Source organism: Lichenostomus cassidix, chromosome 1, assembly GCF_008360975.1.
Source record: "Lichenostomus cassidix isolate B80296 chromosome 1, HeHo_3.0, whole genome shotgun sequence".
Lineage (NCBI taxonomy): Eukaryota > Metazoa > Chordata > Aves > Passeriformes > Meliphagidae > Lichenostomus > Lichenostomus cassidix.
This window is the reverse complement of record NC_139479.1, coordinates 98161481-98176994: the sequence shown is the minus strand read 5'-3', so window position 1 is coordinate 98176994 and position 15514 is coordinate 98161481.

The following is a 15514-nucleotide window of genomic DNA, read 5'->3' as shown; positions in this document are numbered from 1 at the left end:
ACAGTCACTTAATAAAGAAAATCTACAGGAGCTCTGTGAACAAGTACACTAAATGCACAATTACATACATTTTATTTCCAGTCCCATCACATCTGTGCCATTGCTCTTAAAGCTTCTCATCACAATGGGACCAAGCACCTTCTGGTATGTTCTAATACGTTATCATTGGCTCCCCTGCTAAATAAATCATGCATAGGAAGGAAGCTTTTGAATCAGATTCTGTGCTAACAGTCATTCAACTTCAGAAGAGGAAATTCCATTAACTAAAACATATTTCAAGGTAAAGATCAGGTTGGAAAAATATAAATTATTTTGATGGCCACTTGGCCAGGTCTGAAGTACATTTTTAAATAAAACACAGAGTACCTCTCAATCTTCACAATCTTGTTTATCAATCACCAGAAAGAACAAATATATGGTCCAGAAAGCACTTGTTTGGCCTTAACCCTGTAGTTTCACATAATTAATCTCTTGTAATGCATCCTGAAGAAACTACCCAGGATATCTGGGATACATGCTTTGAAAGTAGGAACTCCCTGTAGCCTTACTAAATGTTTTAGATCCTGATTTTTAATTGAGTACATTTAAATGGCATTTTACCTAGCTGAAAGAACAAATTTAATTTTGCTACTGAAGACTTACATTTTCAGACTTTTGAAGTTCTGCATTACACTATGAACCATCCAGACAAATCATAGCTGAGAACCATAGTGTTGGTGTTTTTTCTTTTTCCTTACAAAATGTGCAAACACCAAACATGTCCTTACCCCCTAACAAAAGACAGGCAGGAGCAAAAATCCTGTCTTTACCCTGTGGAAATGGAGGAGAGCTGCCAGTCGTCTGTGGCTGTGAGGTGGTGCATCTCCATGTCACACCTTGCTCTGCCCTGGACCTTCTGGGTGGCCTAGGACACTCACTTCTCATTCAGGTTGGCAAATCAGCGTAGGAGTCGATGTCCCTTTCTAGGGAAGCAAATTTTGATCAGTTCACAGAGTCTCTGTCTCAGCATGTGTGACACACGAGCTCACAGCACTGCTGGGCTGACAAGCCTGAAAAAGCCTCAGGTACAATGCAGTGCAGGCTCCTGTAACCTAATGCATAAAAAGCCCCGCTCGAGCATGAACTGCCTTTCCAGGGCCACCACACTGTGCTCGAGCAGCCCAGCTGCCACCTACCTACCCCTGCTCGAGCGCAGGGCTAAGCCTGGACTTTCTCCTGTGCCTGGACTTGCCTTCTGCTAGGGAACACAGGGGAAGCTGCAATCTCAGGCTGACACCAAAAGGTTGCGGAGTTGTCATTGCTCCAAGTCAACTCTTGCCCCATCTGCTTCCCTAGCATCTGTTCCCGTAGCAGTTCCTGACTCCCCCCAGTGAAGGAAATTGATCTGCTGCACACTGTTGGTACGGAAAGGATAGGAAAGGAGGAAGCAAAACTGGCACTGTACCAAGCTTGTTAGTATTTTGCAGGCCTTGTTGACAAATCTGTTCTGCACAGGGCACAAATCGCTGGCAATGACGGAATTTTTACCTACCTCTGAGATCCCTGTGGAAGTGCCAAGCACGATTTTCGCTTTTCTGGTTCCTGGACAGGGTAGCAGATATAAGTGACTACGGTGGGAGAATAATCATCTAAAGTCATTTGTGAATACGGTCGTATGTGACTTACTAAAGAGCTTGAGACATTTTGATTAGGTCTAATGCCCTCATACCTTAGCAAATGCCACAAGTATGTCAGTGGGGAAAAAAGGCAGAAATGTAGGATGTGTATGAACAGCGATAAAGAGCAGGGTGGGAAATGTAGGAAGAAGAGATTTGGAATGGATATTATCGAAATAGGGAATAATTTGAAATATAGAATTAGACAACTTGATTGCAGTCACGAGCCAGATCATGTTTTACAAAGGTGAGCTTACAAATGCAGACATGGATTAATAATGTCAAGATTGCACAATGAAAATGACTAGAAAGGGCAAAATAAAACCAAGGCCCCACACTTCAGTTTTTCTCACCAGAGCACTGGCACTTGCTAGAAAACTGTGATGAGTGGGATCCTAGTGATGCCTTTGTAAAGCCAGGGGATCAGCTGGGATATTCAGAGCAGTAGGCAGCAGCAGCAGAGTTCAAACATCTGAACAAACCCTACTTTCTTACAAGTCTGCCAAAGATCAGTACCTGTAATTCCCCAAATTGTCATTAAATAATTTAGTCTTTCCTTTCAATCCTGAACCAGGAGTACAGGCACAGCATTTAATTAGTGTCTCAATTATCATTTAAATGTTTGCCCATCAAGTTCAATAAAGATCAAGCGGCTGAATTTTGAGACAAGTGGCTGTGTCATCAGTGATCTCCCAAGTGGTGACTTATTTGAAGGTTAGAAATTCATGCAGGCGGTTCTAAAAAAGCAGTTAATCAGTATAAATTCTTTGGCTGCAGACCTGCCCCTGTGAGCAAGTGTCCAATCCATTTGACCTTAGTGAACTGGAATGTATTTCACGCGTCACAAGAACAGACGTCCTAAGCTGCAGTCACGAGCTTCAGAGAGGTCATATCTCTAAAAATATGTTCTATCAAGCAATTGTACTGTAGAAAATTAGCAAGTGATTCACTAAAATAACCCAACTACACCAGCTGCTGGAATAAAGATGTAGAAAGGTGTGCAGCTGCAACCAGCTGCAACTTCAAATAAGTGTTCTAGTGGCTAGAAATCTGCTTCTCAAAAGAAACAGTTTTAGATCTGCCTGATCTCCTTCCAATCATCAGTCATCAGCCTATTTCATGAAATGTTTGTTTCTAATCCCTGGAAGGGAAGAAAGACAGCAGTGAAAAATCATCAAGCTTATCACATGTTTTTGAACAGAGATGCATCATTGTTGTTTCTATCTCTGCCTACAAAGTCTGCTACTTGCAGAAATGTGCGCATTTCCCTTCAGCTGAGGCAATTGTAGGGATTTTGGAGATGAAGAGAGTGGAGTTCAGATCTTGGGTGTCACAAGCAAGATACATAAAGAATTCTTCCCACAAAGCAGGCATATTATTTGTAAACCAAATGAGTACTGGAAGACCAATGCTAAGATATTCCAAAAGGTTGTGTGGAACTGAAAACTGTAACAATTACCTGCCATCTTCATCCCCCAACAAATACTCCTACAAGAGTGACATTTCAGTGACCAAACATAGTTAAGCTTTCCAGAGCATTTTTCAATATGAAGAGGGAAAGAGAGAACCAAAATCTTCCCTCAGTCCCTAAGACTGAATTGTTGGAAGGCCAACAAGGACAAAAAGCTGCATAGACCAAGCACACCCAGCTGACCCCAGCGCAGCACACACAGCAAAGCCCACTGCCAGGGCAGCCTAGCAGGACAACCCTCCACAGCCTCTTGGTGTGAGGCTGTCCCTGAGCAGACGTACAACTGCAGAACTGAGGGCAAGGGATGCTCTGCCATTTGAAGTCACACAAGAAGACAATCTCAATTAGTGCCTTCGTAACCTCATATTTAATGTTTGCTACCCTGTCTCTTGCAAGTTATATATTGCCTCAGATTTCAAAGCATTGGCAAAATGGCAGAAACATTCAGGAAAAAGTCAGGGAAAAATCATCACTGTGTACTCACAAACGACCTCCCACTGACATGCTGAAGGATGTTGGTAAGCAAACCAGTTCTGAGTTTATCCATTTTCTGGTAGCACCTTGTATGGTGTAAGTAGAGTATTTTTGTTTTGGAGTTTTTATCCAAAGCCAAAAATTAGTTATCATAAGGCATTTGTAGCCAAATGTCTCAGAGAAACCCAAGCGAACTGTTTCAACTCAATTTCTTTTGTTTATCAAATATGTAATCCTACAAAACAATGAAGATAATTTCGCCAAGGCCATCAATGCATGATGCAGATTTACCATGATAGTTTTAGTCCAAGCTTTGTGGACAGAATTCTAAATTAATTGTTTCATTAAACTGTTCAGCTGATGAACTAGCCAATCTACAGTTTCCATTCACTACTTTACATTTATTTACTATCACAAGATTTACCTGTTTCAGGCAGAGATTTGTTTAGCTCTCTGCAAGCAATTATATTTATTGGAAGCTTCTGTCACAGGTTTTTTCGTCAGAATTTTGCCGATTACAAAAGAGCCTTAAAGATCAGCAATCAAACTCTAGACTAACATGGCTAAGATTACACTTTGTGCTAATGAAATTGAACTAAAACAGCTTGGCACCACTGGTGAAAATGATATGAAATTGGGCCACACAAATAGTGGATTTCTCAATTTGGCTGTTAAATTAAGAAAACATCTTTTCCCCCTAATTAGAATTATTATTTTAAACCCTCAATAAATTAAGACAAATTAAGTCTTTTTGGTGCTGAAAGAAGCTGGTATATTTCCATGTTGATGATTTTAACCCTTACAATGCAATTGAGATTCCACAAGCATTAGTCACCAAAGAAAGGACAGGGAAGAGAGATTGATGCCTGATGCCCTTTCTCCCCTCTCCAGTCAGGTTTCAGAGGATTCAGTGGGAGATATGGGACCCCTTTTGCTCCATGCTGAGGAGGACATGAATTGAGGTCTCCCCATCACAAGGGAGCTGCAGCTGTCAGTGAATCCCTGCAGATGTTCACAGAACCCTGATCCATTGGCACTGCCTGCTCCTTCCCCAAGGCTCTGAGCTGGGACAGGACTGTTTTGTTACCCCAGTGCTTTGTTGCACTGTCTGCTGTAATTTCCAGGACACTCAGTTAGGCATGAATAACCTCTGAACTAGATGAAGCACCAGGAGGTGCTGGGCTATGGCACATTGCCAGCTCAGGCAATTACCAGCTGGCATAGGTGTGCACAGAGGAGGAGAGGAAGATTTTCAAAGGTGAAAAGCAGCACACCAATGCTTTCAAGAACTTCTGTACCTTTTTTTTTTTTTGGTGTTTTTTGTTCAATGATATAAGGGTCGTAAATCTATGAGTCAGTTCCCAAATACTTTGTGTCGAGGTTATCATTGAATCATAGCCATTGTGAAATGCCCTGTCTCACTTTTCATGCAGCATTTTTCTTTCCTACTGTTGTTTGTATTGTTGCCTGAGCACTGCAAGCAAGCCTTACAATACAGGAACTGCATAACTTCCCCACCTCTCACTGTACAGAAATAATTTTGCCTCCCCTCATCCCCCATGCTTGGTGCATTAACATACAGCTCATTCAAGATGTCCCATTTTTAGGCAAGGAGTACTGCAGAGGTGGTGGAAATGTACAGTGCTGTAGTTTGGAGGCGAGGAATACAGTCAGCACAAGCTAACCCCTGCTAGACAAATATTTGGGCATTGCAACCTCTAATGTTGTCTTAGATGGCACTTGAAAATAACATAATTGTGGGAAGAAACCAGGGCGACACATTCTTTCCATCTTCCCTGTGCTACCTCTCACCCTTCAGCCTACCCGTCAAAAATGCTCTTACTTGGGCAGAAATGCCAGGGAGAAACTTTCTGAAGCCCAAATCAGTCTGCAGCCCGAGGCAGGGCACCTGTTTGGGTGCTGCCTGGCTCCTGTGGCTAATGAAAGGGTCTGTGCATGGGGTCCTCTCACCACTTCTGGTTTGCTTCTGGGTAGTTAAGCCTGTTGCCTCCCAGCAATAACTCAGGAGTAGGTATGCAAACCACCCATCACTTCTTTAGCAAGAGAACAGGCTTATCTCTGCTGGTTTGCCCTCAGGACAGGAAACACAGTTTCAGTGTAGCCAGGAGTAGGTATTTCCATCTCAGTATCAACTGTGAAGCATTTTTATCATCACAGTTCAGGGTTCAGGCCTTAAACATACTTAAGAAGGACGATAAGAAATAGTGCAACATCCATATCTGTGTATTCAACTGGTGTATGAGTATGTGTGTTTGGGAATTGAATCCAGCATCAGCAAGACTCAACTCCTATGAGACTTCTAGCACAGGGAGCTGATATTCTGGGATAACAGATACCAAGCTCCCAAAGGAAAAGGCAAAGTGCAGATATGCCAGCCCACCTGTTCATTCAAAACTGCTTTTTAACAGATGGTTGACAGCCATAAAAATCTCACCCCAAATCAGGAGGAAAATAACTAACTTTATTAGGCACCTACATATACTAACGGCGAATACTAATTTCTGGCTTAATGCATCCTCCCTTCCACTGCTGTTCTACACTACTGAAATGTCTTTGGTCCTCTCTCTTTTGCAGGTGAATGTCTTACTCATGAAAAGCTCTGCCACCAGCATGTTTCCTTCAGCAAAGCTCAAAATATTTGATCAAAATATACTGGTCTCAATATTCTTACCTCATGTGTAAGGAAACAGGCAGAAGGAAGGGGTGACATCCTGATCTCTCTGCAAATCGAAAGAGGACTCTGGGTCACTCAGCTCTGCCCCAGCCCTCAGCCCCCTAGCTGGGAAAAACCCTCTGCCTGCCCATTCCTCTCCCTGTCTGTCCTGGGGCTGCAGTGGAGTCCTTTCCCAGGCTCCCACCAGCCTTACCTACCAGCAGCTGAAAAAGCCAAATATTAGCCCTCGGAAGCAATCTCTTTTAAGGGTAGAGAGAACAGATGTCCGTGTGTTACAGTTCTAACATAAATATCAAGTCCATTGCTTCTGTTGCCAGGCATTCTGGTTGTGACTTCAGTTTCCCCACAAAGAGAGCGCAGAAGCAAAGCACAGATGGGGAAATATTAGTTAAACCATTAAAAACCCCCAAAGTTATTGCTGCTTCTTTTTTTCTTCTGCAAAAGGAAACAGCATTTCTAGGAAACACAAATGTAGTTCCAAGCTAAGTGGTTAATGTTTTCTTCAAATTCAAATGAAGTGGTGGATCAGACTTGTAATTAGTATTTTAAAGGATGCAAAGTCAAGACAGCAATCCTTCTGGCTTCTGCAAGGGTAATTACCTTTTAAAAAATCAATATGTACTTTTACTTGTATTAAATATGAGCTAAATTCTAGAATAAGGGTTGAAATCTGTTCCTGCTTTTCTAGAAATATTTATTACATTGCAGAATCATTCTGATGAAATCTAAAAAAAGATTGGTTTTTTTTATTCCATTCTAAGTGATGCAAGCTATTTTCCAAGAGTGCTTAAGAGCAAAAATAGGATTTTTCCAGGTACTTTTTTTAAACTGATTTTTTTTTAACATGAGAGTAAGTTTCCTGAAATATTCAGTCTTCAAGGTAACCTATGCCTTGTTAGTCTTCTGAAAATATATACAGTCATATATAAAATATTTAAAGGTACATCCCATAGTGTTAGCAATAATAATAAAAATCTTCTCTAGTCTAGAAAAAAAAATTGGATGGTCATATACAAAGATTAGCCCACAGGAGGGACTGAGAGATAAATTCTAAAGGAAAGAATAAATGGGGAAAGCAACAATACACTGGCGAAAAAGCAGCTTTGATAAGTATAACCAAGACAGCTATTTTTTACATGCTACCAACTTGGGTTTGCAGGACCCAGACCTTTAGTGTTGCTGCTTGTACATGGAAAAGGTATGTTTTACAATTTCTGTTACCCTATGGACTTCACCCCACAGGACAAGAAATTCCCAGCAAAACAAAGGAATTTTAAAGGTACAAGGCTGCAACCTCAAAGAACAAGTTGAATCAATAAACCCAGCAGTCAAATAAAAGGCTAGGAGTGTAAATAGAAAAAACAAAATAAAAGCTAGGACCTAAAAAAAATAAATTAGTGTCAGCAGATGCATCAGAACATGGAAGAAATTTGTCATTATTTGTCAAGAAGAGGCAGTAAGTGCAAACTGAAATACAGGAGATTACACTTGAACAAAAAAAAAAAAAATGCTTTACAGTCAGGGTGGTCAAGCACTGGAACATGATGTCCAGAGAAGCTGTGTAGTCTCTGTCCTTGGAGTCTCAGTCCTGGACAACCTGCTCTAGCTGACCCCACTTGAGCTGGGGAGAAAAGCTCAAGCCTCCAGAAGAACCTTCCAACCTCAACCTCTTCTGTGTGATTTTGTTTAAAGGGCAAAATCCTATCCATGAGGCAGCACTTGCTGCAGGCTGCCTGCCTTAGTCCAGTCTGGTCCAAACAAGAGACCTCTCCTGCTTCCAAGGCTCATTGGAGCTGCACTGACTCCACCTCATTCCCTGAGAAGGCAGCAAAGGAAAGTAATCTTTTACCTCTAAGCTTCTTTATTAAGGTCCCAGGCTGACTGCCAAAACCCTTAAGTTTTTTTCAGAGGGTGAACCAAACAGATTTGTAACACTGACCCTTCCCTGGTTCTTGTCTGGGGCAATAAGCTGTAAAGTCATCAATGTGACACCAGGTTTGTGCACTAAGTGCTTGTGTCTGCTCTGTGAGGTTGCTCAGGAGATTATTTACTACCACAAAACATGACTATGTAAAGACTTTTCATATCACTCCTCAAAAACTTAGCTGGGGATAAAACAGATCACAGGAGCCAAGAAGCAATTAGTCTCTTTTTGCTGAGTTGAGCTAGTTTTGGAACATTGACTAACTTGTCGTGTTTTCCTTTCACAATAAATGAAAAAAAAAAAAAAAAAGAAGTGAAAGGAATCTATCTAAAGGTGAAGATAGATCCTGTACACTAAGTTTATTTGACTGTTAAAGATCAGATAGCAGCACATTTTGTATGTAGATTTGCTTCAAAAACTGCCATCTATCTAAACACGTCCCTGATAACCTAGAGAAATCAACTGATAAGACTGTCTCAGTAGGAAAAAATAATGAAAAGAAAACAAAATGTACCTATCTTCTAATAATTAAATATCAAAGCCTACAAAGTCACACAAGGTGTCTCTTGTCAGATGTCCAGGAGAGACAATTTTGAACTTTAAGTCTTCTTTTTCTGAAAAATAGTTTAATGGGTGTGATTTCGAAACATACATTAACGCTGTTACTGCAAGTTTATTTCTAAGAGTATGAATCAACAGCAGAAAGGCAGCTCAAGAGATTTTAAGGGTAGGAGCTGAAGGCAATGACAGCCCAGCATGTACTTGTGAATGGGAGCAGTGGAAATCAAAGCCTTTGCCTTCTGCTTCATGGCTTGATTGACTTGGCAATTACACAGGCCATTGCTCTGATCTGCTACAAACTTTTTCTCACAGCATCAAGTCCTATTTTTTAAGGGCTTATATTCCTGATCAGATTTCTTTTTCAATAAGTATCCCTTTTCATCAAGGAATGCTTGACATATAGTAGAGTAAGGTAGAAGCAAAGACAGAGGAATTATGTAGGAGCAAATTATAAGTGTCCAAGAACAAACCGGCAGTATTTGTTCAGGTGGAAGAAAATCGTATTAAACACTTGCTGTGTTCCAGAACATCACAGAATGACACATTGCTGTGTTTTATCAAGGTATTGCATACTTTTTAAAATCAAAGCCATTGAGTTTCCATTGTTCACCAACTCAACAGCTACATGAAGGCCATCACTTTGGATTTAAAAGCCAGTGAATCATTTCCACTTGCTCTATATATTGTCTGGTCTTGCCATCCCTTGGATCACTATAGCTCCATTCAAGCTACAACTTCTGTACAGAACTTGGAGGTCACATATTCAAATGACTGTGCCGCAAGTGAAAAAAAGATATACAAAGGCTTTAACAGCCCAGGTATAAAAAGCCGAGGAGTGTAGAAATAGATTTTTATTCCCCATTATTCAGTAAGGAAAAAATGGTTTCTGAGATCCTCCAGTAAGAATTTGCTACAGAAATACTCCAACATTCTGTAACTGTCTACAAAGGAACACACATTTATTAATCAATCATACTCCTTCACAGCCAAAATGAGTGCCAAAGGCTGACGTGCCTATCGACAAATGAAACAACAGCAGCCCCAGGAATAGATAACTTTCATCTTCCCTTGTGGTCCATATTGAAGCAATTAGACACTAATGCTTTCTAATGGTACCCACAATCTGTGTGCTGCTCTTACATGCTTTGACAGCTTGGGATGGGCAGAGTTGAATTTTTTTCCTTATTGAATGAATAAGGAAGGTTTTAACTTCTATGAATGGGATGCATACTTGTGTTTTAAAGAATAGAATAGAACTTAAATTCTGCTCCCAGGCAGAAAAAAATCAGATACTACACTTTTTGAATTCCACCAAGAAGTGAGGAAAGATGCTTCTCCTTTCTAATGAAGTGAAAGAAATTACTTTGAGCAGTTCATTAGCTAGACCAGGGATCTCTGTGTCCTGATTAGCCATTGGCTGCATCATTCTGGGCATAATTTCTGGGGCCAGAAGCCAGGGTGTCCTGCTGCCCAGTGCTGCCAGGTACAGGGTGACCGCTCCAGCCTGTGGCAGCCACAGCACTCACACAGCACAGTAAGGGCAGAGAAGGGCTCAGCTACAAACTAGGGTTCGTTTGCAGTCCCTTATGTCTCTCCTCTCTGCATTCTGTCTGCTTTGTTGACCATCACACAAAACAAGCAGGATGGGCAAGACAGGGGAACAGCCTTGATCCTTGTTTAAAGCAAAACCAAAACACACAAGTGTCCCAAGCCACAAAGAGCACTTGCTGACTCAAAGGCTGTGACAGTCAGCTCTTGCTTAAGAAGGCTGGCAGCTGGCAGAGACATAAGGATGAGCACCCAGCTCCAGAGAGTCCCAGTGAGCCCCAGCCTACAGCTGCATCCCTCTGGCTCAGGTGCCATCACACCCAACTGTGCCCAGCCCTGGGCACACACCTCTCACTGTACTTTTTCATCCGTAACTACGTCCTGGAGTTGGCTTCTCAAAAATCACTGGTGGTTTAGGCAGTATCAGGGGAGAAGCAGAGGGAGAGTTAGCCTCAGGAGAAGACAAGGTACAAGGCAGCTGTGGGGTCACATTTACTGCTAAAAGTCTCACTGCCTTTTAATTCTTCCTGACACAAGAAAGGGTCAATGCTGCCAGGTCTAAGCAGCACTGTCAGCTATTAATTCCTGTGACTACTCTTTCCTCCCTACCCTGGCTCCCATTCTCCCTCTAGCCCCTCACTGTCTCCAGGCCCAGGGCTACTATTTTTGCTTGGCTGAACCCCCAGTGCCCTGCTGTCCTGACCAGACCCTCTGGGCATCAACTTGGGGCCCCGATGGAGCCCACCACTGCCCCCAGCTCAGAGGTTTCCTCATACTGGGGGTACTCTGCTCCTCCTTCCCCTTCAGAGCAAGGTCACCACGACTTTTGGTGCCTTCCACCAGGCCACTGCAGCAGGAGCTGCACCATCAGTGAAAGGGAGACAGCTGCTGCCAGACTCTGCTTTGGGAAGCCCACCCACTACCCACTCCACTGTAGGATCATCACACCTTAGTGGAGATGACTTATTCCAGCTGAAATGGGCAGCCTAGCCATGGAAAAACACTTTCTGCTCTGCTGTCACATGAGCCACCATTGATATCACTCTCAGCACATGGCTTTGTTCTGCTTCCAAACATTCCCAGCTGCCTGTCATTTCACACTCTCCTGCCTTCATCTTCCTCATCCTCCCTATTATTTCTTTTGTATCTGACACCTTGTCTCCTTCTATAAAGAAGTGCAACCGAATTGCATAAGCCTGTTGCATAAATCCCAACTGCAAACACCCCAAGGTGCCTGTCAGGATGCCTTGTTTCTGGTATTCTCTTCCTCACCACCCCCCCATCCACCCCCAATCCCTAATGTTCTCTAGCTTTCTAAGTCTTCAGACAAGAGCTTTCTTACTATCACTTTTCCCCCTGGTGTAATGCCAAAGGCCAACTACCTTGCCAGGTTATTAATGGCAATTATTGCAATTACTAATTCAAGAAGAATTATTTTGCAACTAAATTAAACATCTAAAGTAAGGGCAAGTACGTGTGATGAATACCCAAGAGCTGTCAAATCTCTGCAATTAGTACCATGTTCAGAGCTAAAGGAAAAGCCTCTGAAGCATCGCTGAATTACAGATTTTTTTTTCTTTTTATTACTATATTTCATTGTGGAGTTGGAGAGAGGATATATAACACAAAAATGTCAGACTCCAAGGCTTCTAGGTGCATTTGTTACCCCAAATCTTAAACTCCAAAAAACTTATTGCACATTCACTGACCTCATTAGGAGACAGCAGTTTTCATACCCATTTTGGTCAATTTGTGTAAAAAAATCAAAGCAATAAAACCAACCAATTCCGTTGCAATCAAAACGACTTCATTTTTTTCATCTTCTGTTCCCTTCACCATGTTTAAAGCAATAAGAAAAGGCTTTCAGCCAAGGTTTCAGTATACATGCTGACCATGAAAGATAAACACTTCTTTTATCAGCAGTGTATTGTTGAGTAGACAACACTATTATTCTATTTCCCCTGCAAAGATGGAGTTTAAGCAGTGTGTTCATCAGAACTGCATATAGCCTCTAAACTAGCCAGGCAGAGGGATCGAAACAAGAAGCAGACATGACTCTCCATCTTAGCATTTTTCAAAGCCACACATTTTCTTTACTCCACAGAGCACTTTGTAAAAACCTGTTTCAGAGGCTGGTCTTTGCTGAGGGTGCAGCATGACAGGTAAAGTGTGCAACAAGAAAGCTCCATGGGCAAAATCATTCTTGCTAAGCAACCTCCACTCCCCTGTTTGACAGCTAAGGCTGTGGAGCTGCACCAGATGGGATGGAAATTTCCCCCCTGGGATCAGAGACATTTGTTCATCAACAGAACAGAACATGCCTGTGCCAGCACAGAGGAAGTTGTGCCAAGGGAAGACACCATGGGCATTTGATTGAAGCTCCAGTGTTTGTCTCAAGTGCAGCCTGCATTTCATTATCCTCCTGTAAGTGCTGTTTCAGAACCACTGTAAGGGCTTGCACATAAGGCAAATACTTCCTGTTAAAAGTTATCTCAGTTTTCACCCCCATCTTTCTGAGCTTGAATCTCGAGCAGTGAAACAGCATTCAAGACTAGGAGCTGTGAGTCCAGCTTTTAAGTGGGCATTCTTGTTATGACCTTTCCATATAGAAGATGAAATAATAGAATATCTCAAGTTAGAAGGGACCCATAAGGATCACCAAGTGCATTTGATATCTCATTTGATGGATTCAAATCAAACAGTCAATACATGCATTGCTATACAAAATGTTCAGCACGTAATAAAGCAAATAAAATGATTTTCAGCCTGCGGGCAACACCTCTGGCTGGCCAGTGTTGGCTGGAGTTGGAAAACCCACACCAGGAAGAAATTAAACCAGTATATTTAATTAAGCAATCCTAGAAGCAAAGCTTTTATAATTAAGATGCTATAAAAGAGGCCCAAATCCTTCAGAGATATGAGAAATGCTTAGAACTCTAGTGCTGTTTGTCTGCAGTCAATTCTCAGTGAAAAATTTTCCTTTGGGCATTGTCTCCTCATAAAAGGAAGATCCGTTCCATCAGAGCTTTTAGCCGTTTGCGGAGCTTTGACAGGCTGGAGAATGGTGTCCCCCACAGAGTCAAACCATGTGTAAGAACAAAGCCCATATGGCTGTGTTGCACTGTTCTCCTTTCTCTCAACTCTCTCAACTGATAATTTCTGAGCACAAATTTGCAAAGATTTTTAAGCTATAATCCATCACTAAACAGAAAGAAACCCTATAAAACTTGCCATCTCCAGCCTTACTTGAAGTTCCTCAAAGAGCAAATTGATACCTGGACTCAAAAGAATCTTTCAGGTCACAGCTTTTTAAGGAAGACTTGGCCTTCTGCAAAAATTACTATACTCCATCTCGTGCTTTGCACCTGGTTATTATTCAGGCTGTAGCTTGTTATCATGAGGACTTCCTACAGACTTTTATGGCCTGATAAAGCTCCCAGTATGCATTATGGCTTTCACATTAGAGCTGTGTAATACTATTAATAACAGAAGATGGAAGGGCAATTTACTGACAAATGACTGTAATTGAATGCACACGATCCACTAACAATGTTTTAAGAGAAAAATACATTACATACAGCAGAGAAATATCATATAATGTTTTACAAAAAGACTGAAGGCAGCAAAGCAGAGATAACACCACCTATTAATTATAGCTATCCCAGACAGTCTCTTCACTGGCTAGTTTTTAACTTTCATTAATGTAGGTTACACAGCTATGCCACTGAATGCCACTTTCACTGAGGCTTTGCTGTCTTTATCATAAGCAAGCTTTACAAAGTCCTTCCTGAACCTCCTGTGCTACAGTATATACTATCCATCAAGGACATGAAGGAAAAAAATTCCTTTCTATGGCAGTATCCTTTTAGGTGTATGAAGACTGCGATTGCATGCCCTGTCACTCTTTTCTTTCAGGTGTTTGTGAGTGGTCACAAGTTTTCCAGACCTTGCTCTCTCAGTTTCCTCCTCAAGGCTCCCTCTGATTGATCCTTCTCTTCCTGAAAGTGTGATGTTCAAATCTGGATATAGCATTTTTGTTGCAGAGTTAAGAGGAGAGATGAGCTGACAGCAAACATATTTATAGATAATACTTCTAGTTACCCTACTGATTATTGCATCTTCCTTGCAGTTAGTGCAAGTGAAGACAAAACAGGTCTGCATAACAGACCTTGCACTATAAATGAAATCAGGTCTTGCACTATAAATCTACACTTAAAATCTCTTAGCCTCACACTTGAAAAGGATTCTCAGTATTTTGGCAAGCTGATTCATTAACACTATTTCTTTGTGTTGGAAAGAGATGACTTCAAACAGTGAAGACTTCCCAAATTTTTTTCCCATGGGTTGTCGCTCTATTGGGATGGAGTAATTAGATGTACCTCTGATCTGTGTTCAGCAACTATTTTGAAAGGAAATGCTTGTCTTCAAGGATATTTCTGATTGAACACATCCCCAGAGATCTCCAAGAATCATGACTATTGCTTATTTGGCATCTTTACCTCAGAAAATGAGGTGGGAAACAGGAGCAGTCACAGAGCTGTGGAATCTCTGACAACACAACAGTATTAGCAGGAGGCACAGGAATTGGACTGCAGATAACCAAAGTACCCATGTATCACTGACCAGAAGGAATCAATCACAAAAAAATGGACACAGAGCAAAACAGATACCTCACATTATCCTGCTCCTCAGCAAAAGACCAGGAAATACAAATATATCAGAGCTACTTCCACAAAGAACAATGAAGGCATTTCTGTTAATCTGTTCCCACCCACCCCCTAGTAACAGTTTCCTTGGGTTTCTTGGAGAATCTGCTGCTGAAATCAAAGAGATGACAGAGTTTTACATTGATTACAGCAGCACAGTGTGCCAGTTTCCCCTCTGTCCCCTCACTCATGTGCCCAGTAACTGTCATCTCTTGGAATTTAGAGGCGAGGGTCATCCACAAAGTGGAACACACTTCATTTCATGTCTTTCAAAACACCATTAGAACATAATCCCTCATCATTTCCAAAGAAATCAATCATACCTCCATGGCTGAAGACTTAATGCCATACTTTATGCTTAACCACCTCCCTCTAAAATAGACTCTCTCCAACAAGCTGTCTGCAGGAGGAATATATATCTATGTCAGACCAGCTTCCAAGTAGTACTGAGTTCATCAATTCCTGTTAGATGTTCCTTTA